The sequence below is a fragment of the Brassica napus genome, chromosome C3 (genome assembly GCF_020379485.1).
Source record: "Brassica napus cultivar Da-Ae chromosome C3, Da-Ae, whole genome shotgun sequence".
NCBI lineage: Eukaryota > Viridiplantae > Streptophyta > Magnoliopsida > Brassicales > Brassicaceae > Brassica > Brassica napus.
The window spans coordinates 25,617,032-25,644,014 of NC_063446.1; the positions used below are offsets into that span (position 1 = coordinate 25,617,032).

The following is a 26,983-nucleotide window of genomic DNA, read 5'->3' on the forward strand; positions in this document are numbered from 1 at the left end:
TGTCTGAAGCAATATGGAACTGATATTAAATCGACGTCGTGAATACTTATGCATGCAATATAGTAGTTGATGAGAATGAGGATCATGAACCATCTATTGAAAAGTAGTAAATACTAGTTCTCGAGAACATTACCGCGAGAGTATTTTGAGTATATAAAAGAAATAATTCTTACTCATGAAGTACCATGAAATTGGAAAATTTACAGATCTCTTTCATGATTGAAAGATGTGATTTTGTATGATAAGATGAATGGTCATACTATTTAATTTTATAAGAAGAGGGAGAATAACTCGTATGTACAATATACATGTTTAGAAGATTGTCTATAAAAAGGAAATTTGGACATGGATTCCAAATAGACCAATATATGATCTTGTGTGAAAGTAATGTTATGGGCAAGAGTCCAATGGTCTAAGAGATTATCTCACAATCAAACAAGTTTATTCTCTAAGAATATGTTTATAGCAATTCCTAAAAGGATTATATATATGATGAGAATACATCTCCCTAAGATGATGCTTCCAGGGAGAGAAATATGATGATGTTTCGTAGTTGTACTATTTTTCCTTATCATGGTTTTTGTCCCATTGGGTTTTCCATGTTAAGGTTTTAACGAGGCAACAAAGAACACTTAATGATAGATACCTAAAGAGTAACGTTATCGCTTAAGTGATAAATATATCAATATTCTAATGTATTTTTGAGACTGAGAAGAGAATGATCAAAGATCAGTCATACTTTAAAAGGAATCAAGGTATGAACACATTCTATTCGCGGGACAGAAACGAAGGTCAAATGTTTACGAATCAAAAAAGACCTTCTAGATGGAATTAAAATATGGACTTGGCGTCCAGAGAAAGATCTTTGAGTCTACTTTCATCTCCAATTTGAATCAAGTCATTCCAGATGATATAACTTGAGATATGACTGTTTTTGTGAGACATGTACAAGCTGTCTCAGAATACCCAATTTCGACCGATATCCTAAATATTGCTAGATATTACCATCTTCCAAGATCTAGACGTGTGCCTGAAGTTATACATGGATGTTAGTTTCGATTTCCAAGTGTTTCGAAGTCATTTGGTCCTACGGTCATCAAGATATTCAAGTTTCAGTGAGGAGTGTCAAATCTGCCGGCGAGGTCCAAGTGCTACAAGTTCGTTCAAGTGACAATTCAGCCGACCTATTCACTAAGTCACTTCCGACCTCTACATTCAAGAAGCTTACGCATCAGATTGGGATGCATCGACTGAAAGACCTTTAGTGAGGTACAAATCAGGGGAAGTAATACGTGTTGTACTCCTTTTCCTTAACCATAGTTTTATCCCTTTGGGTTTTACTGGTAAGGTTTTAATGAGGCAACATCCAAAGCGTATTACGAGCTCTGAATGGTTATAACATTCAAGGGGGAGTGTTATGAACCGTTTAAGTGAATGCCATAACCAAAGGCAGTTTAGACTTTTCCTTTTCTCATGGTTTTTCTTTTCCTTGTATGATTAAGATTTCTTTTTCCTTATTGGTTTATGATTTGTAATCTTTCCATTTATCTATGACGGTCTATACTTCTTGTAATTCTCTATATATAAAGGGCACATTATATTATGAATAAGAACAACCAATTCCCTCTTTCTCTTTATTTACAACACTCTCTTTATTAATCTCTCTTAAGGAAACACTCACAAAAACCTTAAGCTTCTCACACACAATCTTAAGACTCTCAAAGGTATGCAACACTCTTGCAACTCTTTATATAGAGATTATATTTCCTAAACTCATTAGGAAACTAACTATCCTAATCCTAACTCAATTAGGACTTGAGTAACTTAACTCGTAAGTTAACTTCATGTTTATCTCCAACAGATCTATCTTCTCTCTTCATCTCTGTCACTCAATCTATCTCCTATCTCCCTTTGTTTAAAGGTACGATCTATGGGGCAATTACTTATAAGTACATTTTGTGCAACAACTCTTCCTATCTGATAGAAAAGGATCCCATGATCCTGAACCGATCTTACCTGGGATCGCAAATCCCAAAATTTTGATTTTATAAGAAAACAAGGTGTTCCTCGACTAGCCTATTCCCAATTCCCAAGCCAACCCAAACCAGGGAAGCTAGGTCCAAGAACTCCCCCCCCCCCCCGAACACAGCTTACAACTTTTATCGTACTGTGCTCTCCAAAGAGCAACTCTTAGGAGGTGTTATTGGTTTATATATTTTGATTGATTTAGAAATATATATATAGTATTTATAAATCCAAGTAAAATATGCAAATCCGGAGGTTTTCCTTCAGATTTGAGTCTTTGTATTTTTAACTAAAAAATCCAAACAAATCCATTATAAAATAAAATATATTAGTAAATCCGTATGATTGAATAACACTTGATTTGATACCGAATTTATGAATCATTAAACAAATAACACATGATTTTAATACAGATTTGAAAATCATAGAACCAATAACACTAGATTTAGTTTAGATTTTCAAATCCATTAAAATACAACAACCAATAACCCCTACTTATTTTGTTGTTTAATTTCCCTCTAATACTCATAGATATAACAAATTTGCGTTTCTGGGTTTTCAAGTTTGCTTGTATTGTTTTGTTCTTAGTGTTCGTTCTGGTTGTGATTTTGCAAAAGTGTGCTTTTATATATATGTACCCAAATCTCATCTTACATACTCCCTCGTCTTCTTCTTTCTCTTACAGCAAACGGACATCACTAATGTCAGACAGCTTGCTCAAGACAAAGGTAATTTGTGGTTATTTCCATTATTATTTCCTTGAAACTCTGCACTCTCTTTTAGATTCGTTTACAGTAAGTTATAAACCCAGAAACATTTCATGTTAAAGCTAGCCGCTGAATAATTGATTGTCGATTTGCAGATGAGTATTTGAGGTCCTTCTCCATCACAGGGAACTAACCAGACTTGCCAATGCCTCCTAGTGAGGTCAGCTCGTTCTACCTCTGTCAGGGATATTTCCTTCCTATACTCCCGTTTGCAAGTTAACATACTCATATATTATCTCCCTGTTAGGTAAGAGATTGTGATTTTGTTTGCTTTGTCCAGCCGATTTCTTAAGCTTGTTCTTTCAAGTAGATTGGTTAATCTTTCTTCAAAACTTGTAGGTCGATTCTTTATCTGATTCTGGTGCTAATCTAAGGATGAGAAGGGATATGAAAATAGCTCATTCAGATGTAAGTTGAGTAGAGATTGGATATTGCTCCTTAATTAGGAGCTAATCTCTCCCTGATCTGCACTTGATGGTGTAGTGATAAGGGATCTGAAACAATAAATATATAAATTGTTGGTTGCACTTTATTAGGAGCTAAGCTCTCATTGATTTGCTCTTTGAAGTAGTGATAAATGTTCTGATAACAATAAAAACCAAAATGTGTTTATGCGCAGCAAGAAATAATGGAGGAGAAAGCTATAGTTGGAGCTTAACTGTAGAAGACATCTGAAAATCATGAGGTATATATACTTGAACCTTTAAATAAGATTTTCTTGTTCTCAATTTGACATTTCTTTTGAGCAAATGACTTCAAATTTAATTTCTACTCTCTTATGTATGCAAGAACCCGCTTTGAAAAGCATAGCATAAGTTTAGAAGGTTAATTGTGAACTAGTTTAATCTCTTTTTTTGTTTAATAATTATTTAGTTTTATTGTAAATTGTAAAAATAAATATATTTTCCCAGAAATGTAATACATTAATATATTTTTTATAAATCAATACTAATATAGTATATTGAAAATATTATTATAAATTTATTTTTTTTTGTTTTTTATTTTTAAAATATCCACAAATTAGCAACAATTTACATAGTGGTTATAATGCTACAGATTGATATGTAGCCAGTTGTGGCTAATATAACCATAAACATTATTTGTAGCTATTTGTAGATAGTAGCCACAAAAAATTGTTGTGGCTAAGTCGTAGAAGAGGAGCCCAAACATGAAAGAAAATTGCAAAGTAGCGCGATGAAGAAACCTAAGGGTACATATGAAGCTAATGTGGTTGGGAGGGACATAAAGAATCAACAGATGAAGAAAAAAGAAGCTGATGTTAGACCTGTGAGGCACTCATCACCCGCTCTGGATGAGCGTATAAGACAACCAAAACAAACCAGAGAACAAATGGTACATGCTATCCAAAGAAAGCCTATTGTTGTTAATCAATAGAACAAATGGTACATGCTATTCAAAGAAAGCCTATTTTTGGATCTCAACAAGATGTTAGTGTTTGGGTTAATCAAGCGATGATTTTATTTTATGTTCTAAGTTCTAACAGCAATTGTCTTTGTTTCTTGTCGCTATAAGAAACTCAAAGCTCTGGATCCAGAGGCCAAGTTTGAGAATGCAAAACGGAGACTTCAAGAGAGCCACAAACAACATGAGAAGGGTTAGTCTTTCTCTTCTTGATATTTTGATATTTCTACTCTTTTCAATTTTTTGACTCTTGATGCCTCTTTAATTTTTGACAGCCAAGAGAGAAAGGACGATACAAGTACTGAAAACGATCCCAAATCAAAGAAAAGCCCAGAGACTGCTGTGATATTGAATGCTGAATTACTTGTAGTATAAAATTATGGAACATTCTAGAATCCAAAAAGAAAATGTTCTTATCCCAGTTACAATATAACCAAGGACGAAGTTATATCTTTGTAAAGTCCTCGTTAGGCAAAATTAAAGTTATACATACACAAGTCACACCTCATCCACTCAATATGAGCCATTTGCAAACAAATACAAAAACTCATCGTACCGTACTATAAGCAAATAAGAAAACAAAAAATAACATGTATCCAAAAGAAGAAGAACACACGACGCGAAGCTCAGCACGGTATCCCAACAGTCCCACACTGCGTTTCAACCGCACAAATCGTTGAACCCATAAACAACAGACCAACTAGAAACCGACGCGTAAGCAGCTTTATTATTTTACTTTTCTTGGCTGTTACTTTATCCTGAGACTGCAGATAAATTTTGTCAGTTAGTGTGAGCAAAAGCAGTCAGCAAAAAGAAACTGTAAGAAACCGTACGCTTCTCTCTCTCGCCATGGCTGACGAGCATAACGAATCGTTGCACCAAGATCAACAAGGAGCTGAGCTAAAACAAGTAATGCAGATGCAGAAAGATCACACGTCGGAGCTAATAGTACAACGGTTCAAATAGCCACAAAATTTGGGCGATATCCACAAAAAAAATATGTAGCTATTAATAGGCCGTGGGGAGGTAGGAACTGAATTAGGGTTATTGAAGGATTTTATACTATGAAGTACTAAGAAATCTTTACAATCACAACTGATAAACAAATCATAACTAACTAAATCAATAGACTTATCAATTTGACTACTAGAGAATTAAAGATTTCCAAGGGGATTTTTCGATGATCACAAAATTTGGGCGATATCCACAAAAAAATCTGTAGCTATTAATAGGCCGTGGGGAGGTGGGATAGGAACTGAATTAGGGTTATTGAAGGGTTTTATATTATGCAGTACTAAGAGATCTTTACAATCACAACCGATAAACAAATCATAACTAACTAAATCAATAGACTTATCAGTTTGACTATTAGGAGAATTAAAGATTTCCAAGAGGATTTTTCGATGATCACAAAATTAACCAAAACAATTAACAAATTTATCTACTAAGTCATTATAATGTGAAGGAAAAAAAAACGGAAAATCTTATTTCAGAAAATCCGGAACGGGTATTTAACACAGAAAGCTGAATCTCTACCTAGGTACTTTTGATTATTTCAGTAAAGTGTGGTTTGGTTGAGAGTAATATTTCTTGAATGTGTTTGCAGAGGATGTGACTCCAATTCCCACCAAGACAGCAGTACACGTTGTGTTATTGTACTTATCCATATTGGATTCTCTTTTCTGGCTTTATTAACTTTATCCAATGCAATTTTGATCATTAATCTAATCTAACAACAAATCTATAGGTTTACGTCCGACCGAAACATTAAATCAAAATGTTTACGTAAAAGTTGTTTGACAACATTGATTATGTTTCTTTTCTGACCGAAGTGTGGCTGACACTTCTTTTCATTGATTATACTCTGGATGAATTTGAAATAAACTCTAAAAACTTTAAACGAGTTCCAAGCTGTCAGAAAAATGGCTAGAGCTGTTTGTGAAATGAAACTGAACATTAATAGTTTATATCTCTATTTGTTCAACAAGGGTGTTTGGTCTAGTGGTATGATTCTCGCTTCGGATGCGAGAGGGTCCCGAGTTCGATTTTCTGTGCACCCCTAAATTTTGTTTTATTAGGTAAAAGGCTTTTGAGCCTCCAACCAGTAAACAATGGGCTTCCTCCATGAACGACGACGTCTGAGCCTCTCAAGATTTTCAGCTCCACTTCCAATATTCTCGCTCTGTTGAGTTCTGAGCTGAGAAAAACCCTAAATCTATTGTAAAGGTTTCAATGTGACTCTTAAAAAATGCAATGGGCAAACAATGGCTAATGACCAGCATGTTTTAGTAATCAATGACTCTTAAACAATGCAATGGTCATAAACTAATTAAGCGTATACTTCTGCTAATCTCAAATCAGTGTGAACAAGGTGTGTGTGTGCGCTGACGAAGATTCGATTACAATACCCCTGGGAGTATGATTCTATTAAAAATGCAATGGTCATCATTAAAAATGCAATGGTCAGGACAATGACGAAGTAAATCAATAGATTTGCTAGTAAATTGAAGAAAGATGAGTACTTGACTATCCGATAAATCGGAATTTTATAGCCATCAGATTCCCCCAACCGTTGAGCAGTTACTTCATCACGAAAGAACATGGGTTCATTCGTGGAGAGAAAAGACATCGTGGGGAGAATCCATTTAGAATATCTCACTATGTCATCAGAATCACATTCAACCACAAAGATCGTGGCGAAAAATTGCAGAAAACCTAACCGATTATAAATCGCCTTTATAGTTGCCATTTGCTCTTCCCTTTAAATACTTTTTATCCACAATGGATATTGACTATTACTGATTATTATGCTTAACATAAAAAAAATACATTTCTTTATTTTTTTACTCTAGTTACAAAAAATATTATTTCGGTTAAATATAGAAGAAAAAGAAAAACAATCTCTATTTTGGAGAAAGGAATAAATTTTGGCTGGAATAGATTGTTTTCTAAATGCTATTATAATAGAAATTATTCATTTCTTATTCTAACAATTATAATCTAAAAATGGGAGGTAATTTTCTCAAGAATATCTGTGTTACCAACTCGATACATGAAGCCACAAGTATTTGATTCATGTACATAGCACCTGACAGAACCGCATCACAGCTGCTTAATTCACAAAATAACTCTTCGAATTTCGACACCCACGTGGCTATATTATTTAACTCCTCATGTCCATGCGGGGCGTGATGATTTAAATCATCCTAATTCACAAAAACCAACACAACCAACCGCAGAGAAGCGTGATATAAGCATGCTTCATCTCCATCCGCATCACAAAATACCGAACCACAAAATAACTCTTCGAATATTTATCAATATATATTAACCATTTTAGTATACCGTTTAATCATTTGCTCAAAAAAATATTAAAGGACTTTCATTTGTGGGGGTTAAGTTAAAAGGTAACGTCAGGCTGTTCCAAATTGTGTCTTTTTGTTGGTTTATTCTCGTGTCTTCATTTGTGTTATCTTAATTGGCTCCGAAAAAATCTTTTCAAATTTTCTGGGTATGTGCTTGTGCACTCTCTGCAAGAGTTTTATCAGATTCTCAGGATTCTTTTGACTGGAAAGGCGTGTTCAAAGCCTAGGTTTGAGTTTTATTCCCGGTTTAGGTTTGTTAACCTGATTTTGGAATCCGTTTCTTGCAGATGACGATAATGAAACCAACGGCTTCGTTAGATACTTGGAGGGACCATTTCCGGCGTGGAGATTCAGATATCTTTGAGTTCAAATCCAGGAGAGACGCAATCACCGAGCCTCTCTTCTCTTGTCAAGTGAGCCGCTGCATTAGATGTGACCAGCCCGAGCTGTCAAAAGCTGGCGACAAAGAGGCCAACAATAACCGTAAGACCGTGGAGACAGTTGGAGTTGATTCTGGCGGCCATGAAGAAGATGAGACTAAGGGCATGACTGGTTTCCCCGCTACCACCCGCAAACGCAGCTTTTGCGGTTGATAACGGTTGACAGCGTTTCGAAACAATCATACAAACCGCTACAAATCGCTTCAAACTACTCCGAACCTCTTAAAATCAAAAGTTAGTTCCAGCTAGCGTTTGCGGTTGCGGGAGGATAATTTTTTTTTTCTTTTTTTCAAAAACTATATAAATACAGAAATAAAAATATTCAATAAAAAATTTAAATTAGAATTATAAAAATACTAAAATATATCTATTATATTTTAATTAATATTATAAAATTTTAAAATTAAAATATTTTCTATAATTTTTAAAAATTTAAAACTATAACTTTCTAAATATGATTTTCATATTTATTATAATATTATGATTTTTGATATTTTTATAATTATATAAAATGTAAATATTGTTAATTTATTATTTAACCGCTTCTGTATTTAGTAGTTAACCAGTCATAAGTATCCCGCAAACACACTAATTTCTAACCGCAAAACCAGTCATACAAATCTCTTAAAACCGCTAGAAACCGCAACCACCCGCATCCGCAAACTCCCGCAACCGCAAACTCCCGCAACCGCAAACTCCCGCAACCGCGGTGTTTGAACCAGTCATGCCTTTAATTGAACGTTGATCAAATTGTTTATGAGGTCACGAGGATCAAAGATATCTTGCGGAACAAACATGATGAGATTTTGTCTCTTTGCTTTAATTACATCAGAAGCAGTGATAGACAGTTTTAGGGTTTGTTTGTAATCTTGGTTCTGATTGTTTGGTTTTGGTCATCTTAGCTTTTGAAGCCTGTTGAGAATCAAACCCCTTTGATCACCATTGATGAACTTCAAGAATCTGAACTTGACTTCAACCAAGAACACAATGGATATGACCCGGTTCACCATGTTAACTAACGGCTACATCCGGTTAGGACCTTGCGGTCCCCAAGTTCGATAGATCGGCCGGAAACTGCCTCCGGTGTGGCTGTACATGGAGATCACTCACCGTTGGTTACAATCCAACCAACCCTTACAAGAAAGGGGAATCAAGAAAATAGAAACCCAAGAGACCCCAAGATATACAACCTAATGCTCTCTCTCTCTCTCACTCTGTTCTATCGCTCGAAACATCTCTCTCTCTCTCTCTGTTCGCTCACGAACTCAGAAGAAGTCGTCTCTGGCTTACGCCAAAACAAGAAGCTTTTATAATGAAGATGATACCTCACGTGCCTATCACATGACTCATTAAACCAATACAGCTGAAACCTTCTTTGGCCACTTGAAGCTTTCACCACTTGTATAATCTTCATAGTTGTTTTCTTCTCCTCATCACCAACGTGTCTTCTTCAATCCACTTGACAAGTTCTTCATGTTGAATCATATCCAACACAACCATCTGTGCTATTCGAATCCATGACAAAGCTTGCGTCCATGTCTATCAGTCTGGATTTTACTAAGGTTTGTTTCTGGTGCTGTTTTGATCGGTATATGATTTGGTATCATGGTCCGATCTGAGAACAATCCAATAAAGTATTGGCTTTAGCCTCCAAAATTTTAGGGGTTATATATATATATATAGAGAGAATAAGCTCCTAAATTATGAAAAGTTTTTTATTAAAGTTCTTACTAAATGTTTATGGTTCCTAAAATCCCAGATCATGCATGTCTGGTATTAAAATACGTTGTATACTGATTGAAGGGCTTGCATTCTTGCAGGGTAGTGAAATCGGAAAGGCTGTTAATCGCTTGAGGAAACATGGTTCCGATAAAATTGCAAACTCGCAAAGACTTATTGAGTAAGAGTGAAACTTTTTTAAAAAAATTTGTTTAGTCTCTTTGTGCGTGTACTCTCTCATTTGTGTGATGTACTCTCTCCTGATACCGTAGAGAACACGACCGAGTTTGCTGGTGATGGCGAGGAAGTGGACCGTCCCGCGGATGTATTTAGAACTTCCTTGTCTGGGAACTTCTACTTTGATCCCTGAGAGGTGAAGTGAGCAATCATCGGGAAGAGGATTTCCTTTTATCTACGTAGCGACCGAGCACGCGTACGGCTCTGTCGCTACGTAGCAACCGAGCTTGGATTATCCGTGGCTGATTTGGATATGTGTTTGTTGCCTTGAGACAATCGGTACTTGGTTCGAACATGATTTTACCGCAAAGTTCTTTATAATGACATTTTTTTCGAAGTATGACTTTCGTAAAAAGATGCTCACGCTCATTTTTGCGGAGGTTTGGACATTAACTTCGTCGTAACCGTTTTCGACCCCAACACTCATGCAACTGCTGATGATGGGACGCCAGAGTCTGCAACTTTGTCAATAGTTGATGAAGCAGAAGACTTTCCTTCCATTCCACATGACCTAGATTTTTATGCTCATGAACCTACTGCATTTGAACTCTCTCAGGTTTATGAATATATCTTTCCCTCTTTGTCATATTTTATTTTGGCCATTAATGAAATGTTATTCTGACAAGTTTCTTAATTTCTTGGCCACTTGAAGATATTAGATTCCTTGGACTGCGATAGAAGTGAGTTAATAGTATAATTTTTAGTGCTTTATTATCTACTCGAAACCCATATATATGTTGACGCTCATGATGTTTTCAGATCTTCGTGACAGTGTGGAGCCCAAACATGAAAGAAAATTGCAAAGTAGCGCAATGAAAAACCTGAGGGTACATATGAAGCTAATGTGGTTGGGAGGTGTTGGACCCAATTTTGGGTAATACCTTAACGGGCCACGATCAAAGACATGGGCCTTAGGTAGCCAAAGCCCATAGAAAATGATCGAGTTCGAGGAAGAGTCGTCGAGGTCGTCGGAGATCGCAGAACAAGAGACGAAGATCTCGGAGCCGTTACGAACATCACAACGTCGACTTACTATAAAGGAGGAAAAAGGGACACGAAGGGAAACACGTTGAAAACCCTAGAGAGAGCTACACATACACATCGGCCTTGTTTTCTCCTGTTCTTAGATCCTTTTCTTTATCGATCTCACTTATGTAATTCGATCTAGTTCAACTTATTGTATTTGATCCTATTTATCAATAAAATCCATTTTTGCCTACTGGAAACTGTTAACATTGTTGTATTCTAAAGATATCGTTGCCTATATCTTTTGTCTTCCCTATATCAAACTCCCGATCACTATCAAATACTTAGTGTAGATTTTAGGTTCTATATTTTTGCGCCAACTGTGGGGAAGATAAACAAAAAACATCTTTGTTAAGAAACCGATCTAAGTTTCCTAAGCGCGACTATGGATCCTAACTAGACCACCGGAACCGCGCCTTCAAGAGTCAACGACATCGATCCTGTCGGGCCTGACTCGGGAACCGGAGTGACACCAACTGGGTTAACGAGAGCCAATGACGCGACCAAAACAGCTCAGACGCAACGATTCCCTCCAATCGGGACTTCGAGTCAAGATCGATCTCTTCCGATCAACCAGACGTCAATCCCAGAACAAGCTGGAGCTCGAGTCTGGAACCGCACCGGAGACAGACAATCCTTCGATGACCTGACCCGATCCCAATCCAGACCGATTTTGCCAACTCCTCTAGCCCAAACTCGAGGAGAACTAACCGAACTTCGAGGAATGATAACGACTCTAATCGACGAAGTTCGTAGTCAAAGGATCGCCAATCAAACCATTGCTAACAGACTGGACCAAGCTGAAAGGGAACTCGCAGAGCATCGAGCTGCAAACATTCGAGAAAGAAATCAAATGCCCCTCGATCCGTTAAGAGCGATGTCGAACCCCCAAAGCACCGGAGTGTTCGGTACTCCAAAGATCCCAAGCGCCCGATCTGGACGCTACACGGAAGAAAATTCACAACGACCCACGCTGCAAGGCATGACCCACCGAGGCTTAAGCTACAGTGGATTGGACGAAATCGACATTGGGCTCCAACGCCCACGAAGCACTCCGATCCAATTCCAGAACGGATCAACGAAAAGGCAGGGGGAGCCAAGGACACGGATCCCACCACCAAACCATTCTATCTCCAAGAATCAAACTCCATCTGCAACGAGGACCTTCCATCCAGCGGGATTCGATAACCTAACAGAACAAGATCGGAGACACGATCTTCGCGGTCCCGTCAATATCGACCCCCAAAGGGAAGACTTAGGGATCCCGAGTGAAACTGGGACGTTTCAGAATTATATCGAAAGGAACGATGCTGAGCTCAAAAGGATACATGCGATCGTGCACATGGCAACGAGCTCTACACCCGATATCGACATGGTCATCGAGGAGGACTCCATTCACAAACAGAATCGCCAGCGTAAGGCTGCAAAACGTCGGGAAACTGAAATTCCCCAAATACGGCGGAAACACAGACCCGAAGGCCTAAGTACGAGCCTTCCGTTTAGCAATATCAAGAGCACACCTCGCCAACGACGAAAAAGAAGCAGGTTAATGCCGCTTCTTCGTCGTGAACCTCACCGGAGCCACCCTCGAGTGGTTCGCAGGACTAGAAGAAAATTCAATCGACAATTCACCCAGTTGGAATCTACGTTCCTCAAACAGTACTCAGTCTTCATAGAGACAAGAGTTACCGAAACAGATCTCAGGAATCTCAAACAAGTGCCTTTCGAGCCATTAATAGCATACATAAACAAATTCCGAGAAATCAAGGCCAAGGTCTCACATCTGAACGAGGTCGTTGCCCTTGCGGCATTAAAGAATGGCGTCTGGTTCTCATCCAAATTCAGGGAAGAATTGGCAGTACAAGCACCTATCTCGTTGGATGACTCCCTACACCGAGCCTCTTATTTCGCCACCCACGAGGAGGATGTCACAACCTTGAAAGAACAGTATATCGTGAACAAGAACAACACAACCAAAAAGTCTGCTAATCCTAAAGAACCAACCACCAAAGGGCAACATTCCTATGCAATAAATAATTCGCCGCAAAAGTCTTCAACATACGACCTCAGCAAATACCGCGCCTTCCATGATCGCAAAGTCACTCGACCGAAGAATGTCAAGCCGCACTTCGCAATCAAAACGAAAATAAGAAAACCATTGAAGAAGCCGAAGAAGAAGAAGAAGAGCCAGTGACTCCAAAATCCAACTAAAAGGCCAAAGTCCCAACAAACAAAAGAAACAGGGAGATCGAGCAGGAATCACCGAGCTCTTCATCCCCAGCCCAGAAGAAAAGAGTCGACATGATTTCGTGGGGGCCAAACAACAACGCAACCGACGAAATCAAGAGCCAGACCGAAGGGAAATTTTGTTTTGAGATCACAATTGCAATCCGCACATTGGAAAAAATCGATGAAGCCACTCCTCCTCCCAGTTTTACTCAGAACAACCCAGGCACAGAGTCACCTCGCGAAAAAAATCCCAAATTTCAAACTAAAGAACAAAATGACCAAAATTCGCGAGCTATTAGAAAAACTGACCGCCCTATAGATTCAGAAAAAAGACAGAATACAGACCCTTAATCACAATCTGTCTGGGGGGGGGGGGGCGGGCAGAGACACTACCGACCACCACTGACAAAGAGATGGAATCTCCCGGCCCACTACAAAGGCAAAAAAACGAACCGACTTCATTTACAGAGGCTCCAAGTTCTGCAATTAAGTCAACTCGATCAAAGCGTACCAACGAAGAGCCGAAAACAGCGTAGGAATAAGAGAGCCCCTATCAGGTCCCGATTATGAAATCACCTTCGACGAAAACGAGACCGCAAATCTCGATAAACTACACGAAGAAGCTCTCGTAATACAACTCGACGTCGGTGGCTGCGAACTATCTCGAGTAATGATAGACACCGGAAGCTCGCCCGATGTCCTCTTCTACTACGCGTTCAAACGAATGAGATTCACCAAAGCACTCCTAAAACAAGAACGAACACCCCTCATCGGATTCGCAGGACAGACCACTTATTCCCTCGGGTCAATCAAACTCGCTGTAACCGCCGAAGAAATTAGGAAAATCATAGAATTCATCGCGATAGACCGTCCAGCCCCGTTCAACGCAATCCTTGGGAGGCCTTGGCTATATAGCATGAACGTAGTTTCTTCGACATATCACCAATGCCTGAAATTCCCAACCCCGAAAGGAGTCGAGACTATCAGAGGAAGTCAGAAGAGCTCCAGAACATGCTACCTCGAAAGCTTCAAAGACATCGAGCAACACCCCTAGCCGAGCGGCCAAAACCAATAACAAACGTACCCATGTACACAAACCACCGACCAACAGACCCTGTCTCAGGGAAAATAATCAAACTACGTCATGACTTGATCCCTCGTTGAGGGTACGTAGGAAACTCACGACACGTTTCTAGTCACCCTCCAACTACAAAAGCTCGAAGTAAGCATACCACAGCACCCGGGAAACAACGAAGCGACAATACAAAAACTGTCTTCTTTTCATAAGTCTGTAATAAAACAAAACCCAACATCTTAATAAATACAGTTCTTAGATATCGCAGCTCGAGCATATCAGATTCCCTATACCTACAAATCGCAAAACCATCACAGTTGACCAAAAACCAAGACCTTGATCAAGTCTTCGGTTGTGGCTAACTCCACCAATAAGCGCGACAAAGCTAGATAACAAAATCTTTTGTTACACCAAAACAGTCGTTAAAAGTATCTACAGCATATCGACTCACGGCTTCAAAAGATCGGCCTCACATAAACTCAAAAATAACAGCAAAACAAATCGGGACTCACTATCCACTCTTTATTAATAAATAATAAATAAAGCAACAAAAGCAAAAAGGAAAAACAAAAACAAAAAACCCCTAAAGCTACTTTTCGATGCCGAATTCACCACCCTCGAACTGACCACCCGAGCACTTCGTCACGTCATCCGCACCGTTCGCCGCAGAAGAGTCCCTAGCAAAGAAATCTTCTGGCAGATCCTCCGAAATTTGAGGCAAATCGAGCTTCCCAACGGAAAAATCTGAAACCGCCATCACATCGAGCTCAGACCCGAGCTCGACCTCCTTCGTTTGAAGTCGCGACAACTCGTCCAAGGCCAAAAGATTGTTGTTCAAGATCTCCTTCAAGAGATCTATATTTGCCATAACCTTCCTAAGACGAGCCTCATAATCAGTCGCGGCCTTCTTCTTCTCCCACTTTTCCTTTCAGAGTCACCAACACGTGCAAGTAGCTGTCCGCCAGAGCCTTTTTAGCGTCATAAGTTGCGCGACGAAGGTCGTCAGAGAACTTATTAGCAGAAGATTCAACCTTCGCTTCCAAAAAGGAAACTTGCTCGAGGGGCGATTTCCTCTCATTACTCACAACTCGCAAACGAGCTTCGAGCGAAGCAGCCTGATTCCCCAATTTCTCAGCAGCGGCCAGTTGAGCAGCATTTGCACGCTCCCGATCTTGAGCCATCTTCAAACCGAGCTTTATCTCTCGAACGACCTTCTTTATCTTGTAAAGCTCGTTAGAGCGCATGACATCTTGCAAGCGTTTTTCCAAAGTCGCCGCGAACTCGTTGTTTGCCTCCATAGCCTGGAATGTAGCAAATCAGCACAGACAAAACGAACCAAAGATTCAACAAGGATCGAGTGTCAAAAAGAACAACCTTAGCATGAGCCACAACCATTTTTACGTAAGCCTCGCGTTCCGTCATATTTCGCAAAGAAGGAAGCGGACATCCAACAGGTTTGAAGTGCCTCACCAAGTGAGCAACACTATCCGGATCTTCCGTAATAGGGCAATCCTTAGAGTGTGAGAACTGCCAATAAAATGGTTTAGCAACAGCCGCTTCACCTGAGACACCGAGACAATGGTCCGAGCCATTCGTCTTTGCCTTCTTCGGGGGGCGGTCACTCCCCTCCGAACCTGTTGGGCTACTCGACTTAACACGAGCAACAGAATTTTCACCCTCGAGGTCCTTGGCCTCTTTGTATGAAGCCAGCGGAAGTCGGGTCTCCTCACGAAGAACTTTTGTGAGCGCTTCGCTCACGTCTCCGGATTGAATGGGTTCCACATTAGCACTACCAGTTCGAGTTCGCGCCCTATCAGAATCACGGGGGTTTGATCTTCTCGAAGCCATGTTCCGTTGACAAGAAAAAAAAAATTAGAACGACACACTATGGTAAGTCCCAGAACAAAGCAAAGCTTTATAAGGATCAAGGCTCCGCCGTATCTCAACGACCCAAACAAAGAAAATCTCGAAGATTAAAAAAAAAACAAAGATATTCCGAAACATTATGCTTATCCGTTAAGAATATCCAAGATATCACGATTAGAGATCGCGAAAGCAAAAGACGGTAAACAAAAAAAAAGAAACGAAATTTTTTAACGAGAAGCGAAATCATCAGTGACAGATGACCCCTTGACCTGATCCGCCAAATCATTTGAGACTTGAGGAAGATCGAGCTCGGAGATCGACCAATCCGGCACAGCAGTTGAAGCAACATGATCCTCACAATCTCCTTCCATCTGCTTTAAACGAGCAAGCTCTGCGTCCACTGTCAGGCCCCCATCCTTGAGCTCGTTCAGAAGATCGATGTTAGCGATCACTTCTTGCATCTGGATCTCAGAGGACACTTCCTTTTTCTTGCTCGTCCATTTATCCTTCAAGGACTCAAGGATTTCCTGGTACCGGGTCGCAATAGCACGACGAGTAATACGGGAAGCGCGATGAATGTCCCGATCTCTCTCGACCTCGAACGCCGCGATTCTTTCCTTTTGAGCAACCATCTGGGTCGTAAGAGCCTCGTTCTCCAGGTGAATTCTCCTCCAATCTTCAGTCAAAGCCATCATTAAATCGAATCCGAGCGATATCGGTTACCAAGCAACGAGACACATGTTAAATGATAACCGCCTCTTTTCTTTTCGATCAAATCAAAAGAGGCTGGGGGACAAATTTTGGACCCAATTTTGGGTAATACCTTAACGGTCCGCGATCAAAGACATGGGTCTTAGGGAGCCAAAGCTCATAGTAAATGATCGAGTTCGAAGAAGAGTCGTCTAGGTCGTCGGAGATCGCGGAACAAGAGACGAAGATCTCAGAGCCGTTACGAACATCACGAGGTCGACTTACTATAAAGAAGGAAGAAGGGACACGAAGAGAAACACGTTGAAAACCCTAGAGAGAGCTACACATACACATCGACCTTGTTTTCTCCTGTTCTTAGATCCTTTTCTTTACCGATCTCACTTGTGTAATTCGATCTAGTTCAACTTATTGGATTCGATCCTATTCATCAATAAAGTCCATTTTCGCCTACTGGAAACTGTTAACATCCTTGTGTTCTAAAGATATCGTTGTCTACATCTTTTGTCTTCCCTAGATCAAACTCCCGATCACTATCAAATACATAGTGTAGATTTTAGGTTCTACAGGAGGGACATAAAGAATCAACAGATGAAGAAAAAAGAAGCTGATGTTAGACCTGTGAGGCACTCATCACCCGGTCTGGATGAGCGTATAAGACAACCAAAACAAACCAGAGAACAAATGGTACATGCTATCCAAAGAAAGCCTATTGTTGTTAATCAATAGAACAAATGGTACATGCTATTCAAAGAAAGCCTATTTTTGGATCTCAACAAGATGTTAGTGTTTGGGTTAGTCAAGCGATGATTTTATTTTATGTTCTAAGTTCTAACAGCAATTGTCTTTGTTTCTTGTCGCTATAAGAAACTCAAAGCTCTCAATCCAGAGGCCAAGTTTGAGAATGCAAAACGGAGACTTCAAGAGAGCCACAAACAACATGAGAAGGGTTAGTCTTTCTCTTCTTGATATTTTGATATTTCTACTCTTTTCAATTTTTTGACTCTTGATGCCTCTTTAATTTTCGACAGCCAAGAGAGAAAGGACGATACAAGTACTGGAAACGATCCCAAATCAAAGAAAAGCCCAGAGCCCGCTGTGATATTGAATGCTGAATTACTCGTAGTATAAAATTATGGAACATTCTAGAATCCAAAAAGAAAATATTCTTATCCCAGTTACAATATAACCAAGGAAGAAGTTATATCTTTGTAAAGTCCTCGTTAGGCAAAATTAAAGTTATACATACACAAGTCACAGCTCATCCACTCAATATGAGCCATTTGCAAACAAATACAAAAACTCATCGTACCGTACTATAAGTAAATAAGAAAACAAAAAAAAAACCATATATCCAAAAGAAGAAGAACACGCGACGCGACGCTCAGCACGGTACCCCAACAGTCCCACACCGCGTTTCAACCGCACAAATCCTTCAACCCATAAACAACAGACCAACCAGAAACCGACGCGTAAGCAGCTTTATTTAGTTGTTATTATTTTTACCTTTCTTGGCTGTTACTTTATCCCGGGACTGCGGATAAATTTGTCAGTAGTGTAACCAAAAACAGTCACCAAATAAAACAGTCCATTTTTAGAGCCTTAAGGGTCGCATTAAAAATATTTTCTGTGTAAAATTATGCATTATTCTTAATTCTGTAACCATCTCGTGAAGATACAACGTAAGCTGAGTGATATTTCTGAACCAGTTTCACGTACCACCACTATCACATGGGTCTCTCTTATGACTTGCAACAACTAATCTCTAACGGAAAATGGAAGATACTGTCTTTGCTCTGACGTGATCTTATTTTTAATAAAATACATATATGAAACCTGTCAAGAACTCTTAGTAGTATAAAGATGATTCTTATTTGATATGTTGTGAAGGATGTGCCTTATATACAAGAGGTCACGTAGGTTACATAAAACCTAATTACAACGGTCTAAAGACGAGGGCCTCATAGGGCCCAATACACCCCCCCCCCCCCCCTCCCCCCTCCCCTCCCCTCCCCTTCAAGATGGAGTGTGAAGGTTACAAACACCCAACTTGGACAAAAAAACTCAAACTCCTTCCTCCCCAATGCCTTTGTAAAGATATCCGCCAGTTGTGTTGAAGTCGAGACATGTTTTGTAGCTATCTTTCCACGTACGATCTTGTCGCGAATGAAGTGACAATCGAGACCCACATGCTTTGTTCTTTTATGGCCGACTGGATTCTTGGCAAGGTTGATAGAAGAGAGACTGTCTGAGTGTAAGATGATTGGATAGTCACACTTGATGCCTAAGCTTGGCAGTAAGTCTCGCAGCCATAGGAGTTCACTGACCGTGTCGGCCATTGCACGATATTCGGCTTCAGCTGAGGAGCGAGAGACCACATCATGCTTCTGTGTTTTCCAAGAAACAGGGGAACCACCAAGTTGAATAAACCAACCTATAAGAGAACGATGTGTAGTTGGACATCCGCCCCAGTCGCTATCGCACCAAGCAGATACTATCAACGGAGTATTAGCTTTGAGAAGAATCCCCTGGCCTGGACTGTACTTAAGATATCAAACCACTCGAAGAGCTGCTTCCCAATGATTTACCTTCAGACTATTCATAAATTGTGAGAGGACGTGAATAGTGTAGCTGAGCTCCGGTCTGGCCGTAGCAAGATAGATCAGTTTACCGACAAGACGACGATAACGACGCGGATCAGTCATAGGAACCTCATCATCGAGCAAAAGCTTATGATTCTGTTCAAGTGGAAAGGCAACAATTTTAACACCGAGTAGGCAAGTTTCAGAGATGATGTCTAGGGAGTACTTCCGTTGACATAAATACATTCCCGTTGAACTTCTGGTGACTTCGATGCCCAAAAAATATCTCAAAATCCCCAAGTCTTTCATATGTAAGCATGTGCAGAGATAAGACTTGAACATATCAATAATATCTTTAGAATTTCCAGTGATAATAAGGTCATCAACGTATACCAGAAGATGAATGCGATTGCTGTCTTTTTCGTAAGTGAATAAAGAATAGTCCTTCTCATTCCGTACGAAACCGTAATCGACCAAGGCAGTTTCAAGCTTCGCAAACCAACATCGAGGTGATTGCTTGAGTCCGTATAAGGATTTATGCAAGCGACAAACCTTGTTCTTATCATTAGTGCGGAAACCAGGTGGGAATTGCATGTACACCTCTTCATCAAGATCACCGTAAAGAAACGTGTTGTGTACGTTCATTTGATAAACTTCCCAATCCAACGAAACAGCTTGCTGGAGAAACGTTCAAACTGTAACCATTTTTACAACATGAGCAAAGGTTTCTGTGTAGTCAATACCTTCAGTTTGATTGTTTCCACATACCACCAAACGAGATTTGCGTCTTCGTATAGTTTGTCGGCAATGAATTTCAACCGAAAAACCCACATACAAGTGAGAGCTTTCTTGTCTGGGGGAAGATCAACAACGGTCCATGTATCACGATCTTCCAGGGCGAAAATTTCATCAGCCACTGAGTTGCGCCAAAGTTCATCTTCAATAGCCTCTTTGTAGCTCAACGGTTCCCAAGTTGATTTAATAGCCAAAAGATATGTTTGATAGCCATCGGAGAACCAAGCGCTGGAGATAAAATTATCAATGGGATATGGCGTTGCAGAAGGATATGGCTGATGAAGAAGAGTAGTAACGTAATTGGCAAGCTTTGTAGGGGCATTTTGATCCGCTGACCTCGTCCTAGAGCTTCAGGCTCGGGCGAGGTTGTATGTGGTAGAGGATTAACAATTGAAGTTGATGAATCCAAAGTCGGTGAAGAAGAGGTGGCATTGTCTTCTTCAGTTAAGGAAGGAGAATGAATGACAGCGGGATATTCATTTTCCATTAAGGTCTCATCAGCTGATATTGTCGTTTCCATTGTTTGTGAGGTAACTGCAGGCGGAGGAAGTGGTTGTACCGTTGCTGAAAATTCATCATCAAATAATTCAAAATATGGAGCTGCAAGGGACGTAGTAATCTCAGGAGAGCTCGACTCCAAAGGTTGAGACATAGGAAACTCGGTTTCACAAAGGATCACATCGAGGGAGACTGAGATTATACCAGTTTCCAGATTATACACACACCAACCTTTCTTCCCAAAAGGATATCCAAGAAAGATCGATTTTGTGGTGCGACTTGCGAACTTGTCTCCTCCATGCCTTTGATTGTGGACATAACAGAGACATCCAAAAACTTTGATATGATTCATCAGAGGTGCTTTCTTGTAAAGAAGATCATATGGTGTTTTGCCGTTAAGTACTGCAGTGGGTGTCCGATTGATCAAATAACCCGCAGCCATTGTACAGTAGCTCCAAAAATCGACAGGAAGAGAGGCTTGGAACCTAAGAGCACGAGCAACATTGAGCAGATGACGATGTTTACGCTCAACCCTACCATTCTGCTGTGGAGTTCCAACACATGAAGTTTCATGAATGATTCCTTTTTCTTGGAAAAATCGGTTAGGCATAGGAACTCTGATCCGTTGTCACTACGTATGGTTTTAACATGAGTGTTGAATTGCCTTTCTACCAAAGCAATGAAATCTCGTAAATGTTTTGGTGCGTCTCGCTTAGATGGAAGAAGATAGATCCAAACAGCGCGAGAGTAATCATCGAGAATAGTAAGAAAATACTTGGAGCCACAGATGGATGTAGTTCTGTAAGGACCCCAGAGATCACAGTGAACTAATTCAAAAACCATAGTTGTTTTATTAATGCTTAACGAAAAAGAGTCGCGAGTTTGTTTCACACGAATACAAACTTCACATGTCTTAGAATCAAAAGCACCAGTACTGAAATCAGAAAAATTCAATAACTCCAAGGCCTTTGGAGAAGGATGTCCCATACGGCTATTAGTGGATTGACAAGTTTTCTGGGCTTTCAACTTAAAACCAATTGACAATTAGTGGATTGGCACAAGTCCCTTATATATTACTTAAGTCCCTTTCATATTTTCGATTTTTTATGTGGGATTTTCTCTCCAATATCCTCTCTCGAGATAATGGTGCGTATAACCATTAATCTCGCAGAATCCATCATACCCCTCTGAGACAATGCTCTTTTTTCTAGCAATCTCGGCGGAACTGAGCATTTTATGGGTCATCAACTAGTGGGATGATCGGGCTTTCTTTCATATTTCCGATGTGAGATTTTCTTCCAATAAAAAATTGGACGTATCATCTGAAATTACAAGTAACGTGATGACAAATGCAAAATCGACATGAGAAATCATGAACCACCTAAAGAATTCAAGCTTTGTTATACGAACATGATTATAGCATCGATATAAGTAACTCCAAGTAATTAACAGAATCACGGAACCACTAAACCACTGCTAACTTTCTTTAACTTGTGCCCTTAATTTCTATATATCCCGGTCTCTAAAGCTTGTAGGGCCGGCTCAGTTTAATCGAACGACGCCAAAAGATAGATAAGCGTGTCCACATCCCCAAAAAGATGCATGAGTGACCTTCCTCGTTGATTCCTCCACGTGTCTCTTTCACAGTTCAACTTTTTGTTGTTTACGTCACAATTACATTTACTAAACTATATATTATTTTCCATTACAGAAAGGTTAACCATGTTAAGATTTTAGTAGTAGTTTTTTAAACCCATGCATGCATGGCAGAAAACCTTTTTTTTTTTTGAGAATGCATGCTAGAAAACTTGGTTCGCACGGAAATAGTTTTGCTTTGATTTGATCAAGGATCCACGTATATAAACGCAACCTAAACGGAAATAGTTTTTTTTCTGATCTAAATTCTCTATATACCCAAGTAAAACCATATAGAAACAACAATGAGAGATACAATATTAATCAGTTGCACAAAAAAATATATACAATATTAATCATGGGGTATAAGTGTTTATATATATTTACAATTAAGACTATTAGCAAATTCAAAATATGTGATAAGTTTGTTAATCAAACTGTTCTTTTTTAAAAGAACCTTGTTAATCAAACTAAAAACAAGTAAAACTACACACAAACTCGGAGAAGAGTATGAGTCGTACCATGGATTTGATCCATTTTCACTCATGGTATATAAGTATTTTACTATCTATATACTATTTATTCTATCCTATTAGGTATGTTTTCAGGTTTATAAGTATCTTGGAGTAAACTGATGATTATGGAGCATTTAAGAACTTAAAAGAGATTTCATCCGAGATGACCATAAGAGGTCGATACGAAGAAGACGAAATCGATCGATGTACATCCTGTACCATCGATCGATGTCGAGACGCGGAGCGCGCGACTTGGTTCCAGCCGAATTTAAACCCAAGACTTCACCAAATTACAAGATTACCCCTGACGAGTTTTTAACCTAATAGTTATATACTTGCCTAAGTGTTAGGAGGCAAGAGACACAGTTTTTACAGAGTTTTTACAGAGTTTTTACAGAGTTTTTACAGAGTTTTTCAGCCACCATTGTATTCTTAGGAGAGAAGATCATAGAGAGATTTGTGATTGGAACTCCATTGATTCATCTATTCTATTCTATGCAGTTTTTATCTATATTTTGTGTTATGAATTGCTTAGCTATGTCTGAGTAGTTTACTTGTTAGATTCAGGGTTCAAATAGGTTATAGGGATTAGTCCCAACTATAGATTTGCTAAGTTGTGGTATTCATTGATAGATTGTTCTTACTGCTTGTTTTAGCCTTGCTAACTAGAACATGAACCTAGGAATCTGCATGAGTCAAGCATCCTTGACCATCATGTCCTGAATCTAGTCTATCATACTAGGACTGCTAGAAAAAGGCTAACCGCTAATCTAGAAAGCTAGTGAGCATTATCAACCTGCGCCTATGGCTTAGCTAGAAGTATCAATCGATATTGTCTTCTGACAATCGATCGACATTGCGAAAGGTGTATCGATCGATATCCCTATAGGATCATCGATCGACACTTTCTTGTGATCAAAAGACTAACCGTTGAGATCCAAGATTTAGTTAGTTAACCAGTGAAAAATTGTCATCGCTGATCACTGTGATTAAGGAGTTGAGCTCTAATACATCATGCATGCAACTGTTAGGCATCTATAGGATTATAATCTCCAACACCTGAATAGAAACCCTGCATCTAATACCTTTCCAATAAGTTACACCCCCAATTATCTTGTTAGTCGAGCAATAGACTTGCTCCTTGTGGAGTTGATACCTAAATACTACAATTGAACCTCTTATTTGAGAGAGTAATTCGCTCCTTAGGGTAATTTGAGTGGTATCAAATTTGGCGCCGTTGCCGGTGAGCTTTGATCGCCTTTAGATTTAGTGTTATTGATTCTTATTCTTTTCTTTACCCTCATTCTGACACAAGAATTTTTCTTGTCTTTTCAGGTACATGCCCAACAGTACCAGAAGCAACAAGGATAAATGCTTGCTATTCTCAGAAGATCATGCTCACATGGAACAGACGATTCGCAAAGACCAACGTTCCACATCGCTCGACGCAGCAGCTTTCACGTCGACTGATTCTCGCACCCAACCGTCGACCGATCCACATCGTTCGACATCGATCGATACTACGCCGCTTACATCGATCGATCCTCAGTCGCGAAACATGGTTGAGATTGTTATTCTCAGACAGGATGAGAATGGAGGCCTGTATGACCAGGACGGTCATCTGCGTAATGCAACAGGTCAGAAACTAGACGCTCAGGGGAATGTAATCCATGATATTGATGCTACAGAAGCTGCTCAACCTGTAGAAGAGGCGGCTCAACCAAAGGCACTGGCTGACTACAATCGTCCAGATGAGTACTACGCCAACAGATCAGCTATTCGACTGCCATAGACTCAGAAGCAGAACTTCGAGCTGAAGCCTCAGTACTACACACTCGTGTCGCAGCTACCCTACTCTGGGTTACCGCACAAGCATCCTATGGACCATTTGGAGAGGTTCGAGGATCTTATCGTTGCTATTCGTATGGATGGAGTCCCTGAGGACGACCTATTGTGGAAGCTCTTCAAGTATACTCTGACTGGAGAAGCGATGCACTGGCTTAAGCAGCTACCCACAGGATCTCTAACATCTTGGGCCGACATCAAGAATGATTTCTTGCGAAACTTCTTTGATGAGGCACACACTGAAGACTTGAGGAGCAAAATTGCCACATTCACGCAGGAGACTGGAGAGTCTTTCAAAGATGCGTGGATCAGATTCAAGTTCTTCCAGCGAGACTGTCCACACCACAGATTCAATGAAGTGCAACTGCTGAGCACTTTCTTCAGAGGTATCGCCTTGAGGTATCAGATGGCTCTTGATACAGCTAGTGAGGGAAATTCAACACCAGGAATCCGATGGAAGCTATGAGACTTATAGAAAATCTAGCAAACAGCAGCAGCACCAAGAACACTGACTTTGAAAGGAAGAAGTTTGTTGCATCCCTAGGGAAGGGGCATATGGACGAAGTTAGAGCAACGTTAGATGTGGTTCATGAGCTTCTTAGGAAGCAGGTCTGCTCAGCCGAAGAAGAAAAAATATGTGAACTACATTGGAGGTACTGGATTTCAGAGGTCTGGAAACCAGGGTGGAAATAGAAACTTCTATGGCAATGGTCAGAGGAGTAACCAGAGTTCACAGTTCCAGAAACCTTTCAGCAACAACAGCAAAGGCTATGGAAACTCATACTACCAGAATTCACCACCACAGACTCAGGAAAGCAAGATTGAATCAATGCTTGACAGAGTTCTGGAAGGACATCAACAACTCACTGTGGATTTCAATGGGAAGATAGATTCTGCCTACAACAGTCTGAACACAAGAATTGAGACCTTAAAGACTCAAGTGAGGAAGCTTGAAATGCAAGTGGCTCAGACTGGAGACACTGTAAAGAGGCAAGAAGCCTTGGCTAGAGAGGCAGGAGTTGAGAAAGCAAAACACCACGTGAATGCCATCATAGATGATGATTTCTGGCAAGTGGTGAAGCATGAGAAGCTTGGAGAAGGAGACTTCGAAGTGTCGGCAGATCTCAATGGTGTCGACCGATGTCAATGGATGCACATCGATCGACTGACCATGATGAAGATCGATCGAATCGACTGCGGAGTGTAGTGCAGTTCGAATCATGACTCATGAGGAATTCGCAGAAAAAAATCCTCACCCACCCTCCCCTTTCTACGTCAAAATCGATCGACCGCATGAGCCAGCCATCGATCGACAGAGAGAGACCAATATCGATCGACCCCCCTCACCTCCCATCATCGACGGGCACCTCTCACCTACCGAGTGCGATTACCATCTATTGATAGTAACTTGGCATGTAGTGCTAGGAAACAACTGTCTTTCGTCGTTCATATGGATGTGGAGTTGCCGATTTGGTTTACAGAGTCAATATGAGTCTGTGAATGTCTTGCTGTCAAAAAAAAAAGATAGTAACTGAATCAATGCACTCAGACCACCACCTAAACCTTTAGTAAACCCACCAGAACCTACAACCAACCCTTCATACACTACACCAGAGCCTATGCAAGTTGATGAAGCAACTGAAGGAAGAAGGTTAAGGAAAAGGAAAGAGAAGATTCCTAAGAACGTCTTCAGAATCCCAGTGGAGAAACCTTTTGATGAAGTTTATTACACACACCGGCTGTGGATGTTCTTCAGGGAGACTAAGGAAACTGAGGAAGACATTAGGAGAATGTTTCATCATGTCAGGGAAAGGATGAAACTAAGGATCACATTGAAGAAGAAGAGTGATCCTGGGAAGTTTGCAATACCATGTGTGGTGAAGGGTATTGAATTTCCCCATGCACTTTGTGACAAAGGAGCATCAGTCAGCATACTACCTAAGGTTATGGCAGACCAGCTGGGTCTGAAAATATAGTCTTCATCAGAATCTTTCACCTTCGTGGACCTTTCAGAAAGAAGCTCAGGAGGCATCATAAGAGACCTTGAGGTACAGATTGGTAATGCCCTTGTCCCAGTAGATTTTCATGTCCTGGACATCAAGCTTAACTGAAACTCTTCACTTCTGCTTGGAAGAGCTTTCCTAGCTACAGTAGGAGCTGTATGTGACATGAACACCAACAGATTGTGTCTGACACTTATAGATCCAGACGTCCACTATGACCTAGTTCGAGTT

General features: G+C 40.1%; 1 long non-coding RNA gene, 1 other non-coding gene and 1 pseudogene across 2 annotated transcripts; 2 read left to right on the plus strand and 1 right to left on the minus strand.

Annotated features, from left to right (window-relative positions):
- Positions 1-1,309: 1,309 nt before the first annotated feature.
- Positions 1,310-3,200, plus strand: LOC125583756. The gene is made up of 3 exons (XR_007320838.1): positions 1,310-1,921; positions 2,711-2,753; positions 2,888-3,200. It is a non-coding gene; the product is annotated as an uncharacterized LOC125583756 (long non-coding RNA).
- A 4,302-nt stretch (positions 3,201-7,502) lies between these two features.
- Positions 7,503-18,852, plus strand: LOC106384289 (annotated as a pseudogene).
- Positions 18,853-24,992: 6,140 nt separating this feature from the next.
- On the minus strand, positions 24,993-25,100 carry LOC125584850. The gene has a single exon (XR_007321757.1). It is a non-coding gene; the product is annotated as a small nucleolar RNA R71 (small nucleolar RNA).
- Positions 25,101-26,983: the final 1,883 nt, after the last annotated feature.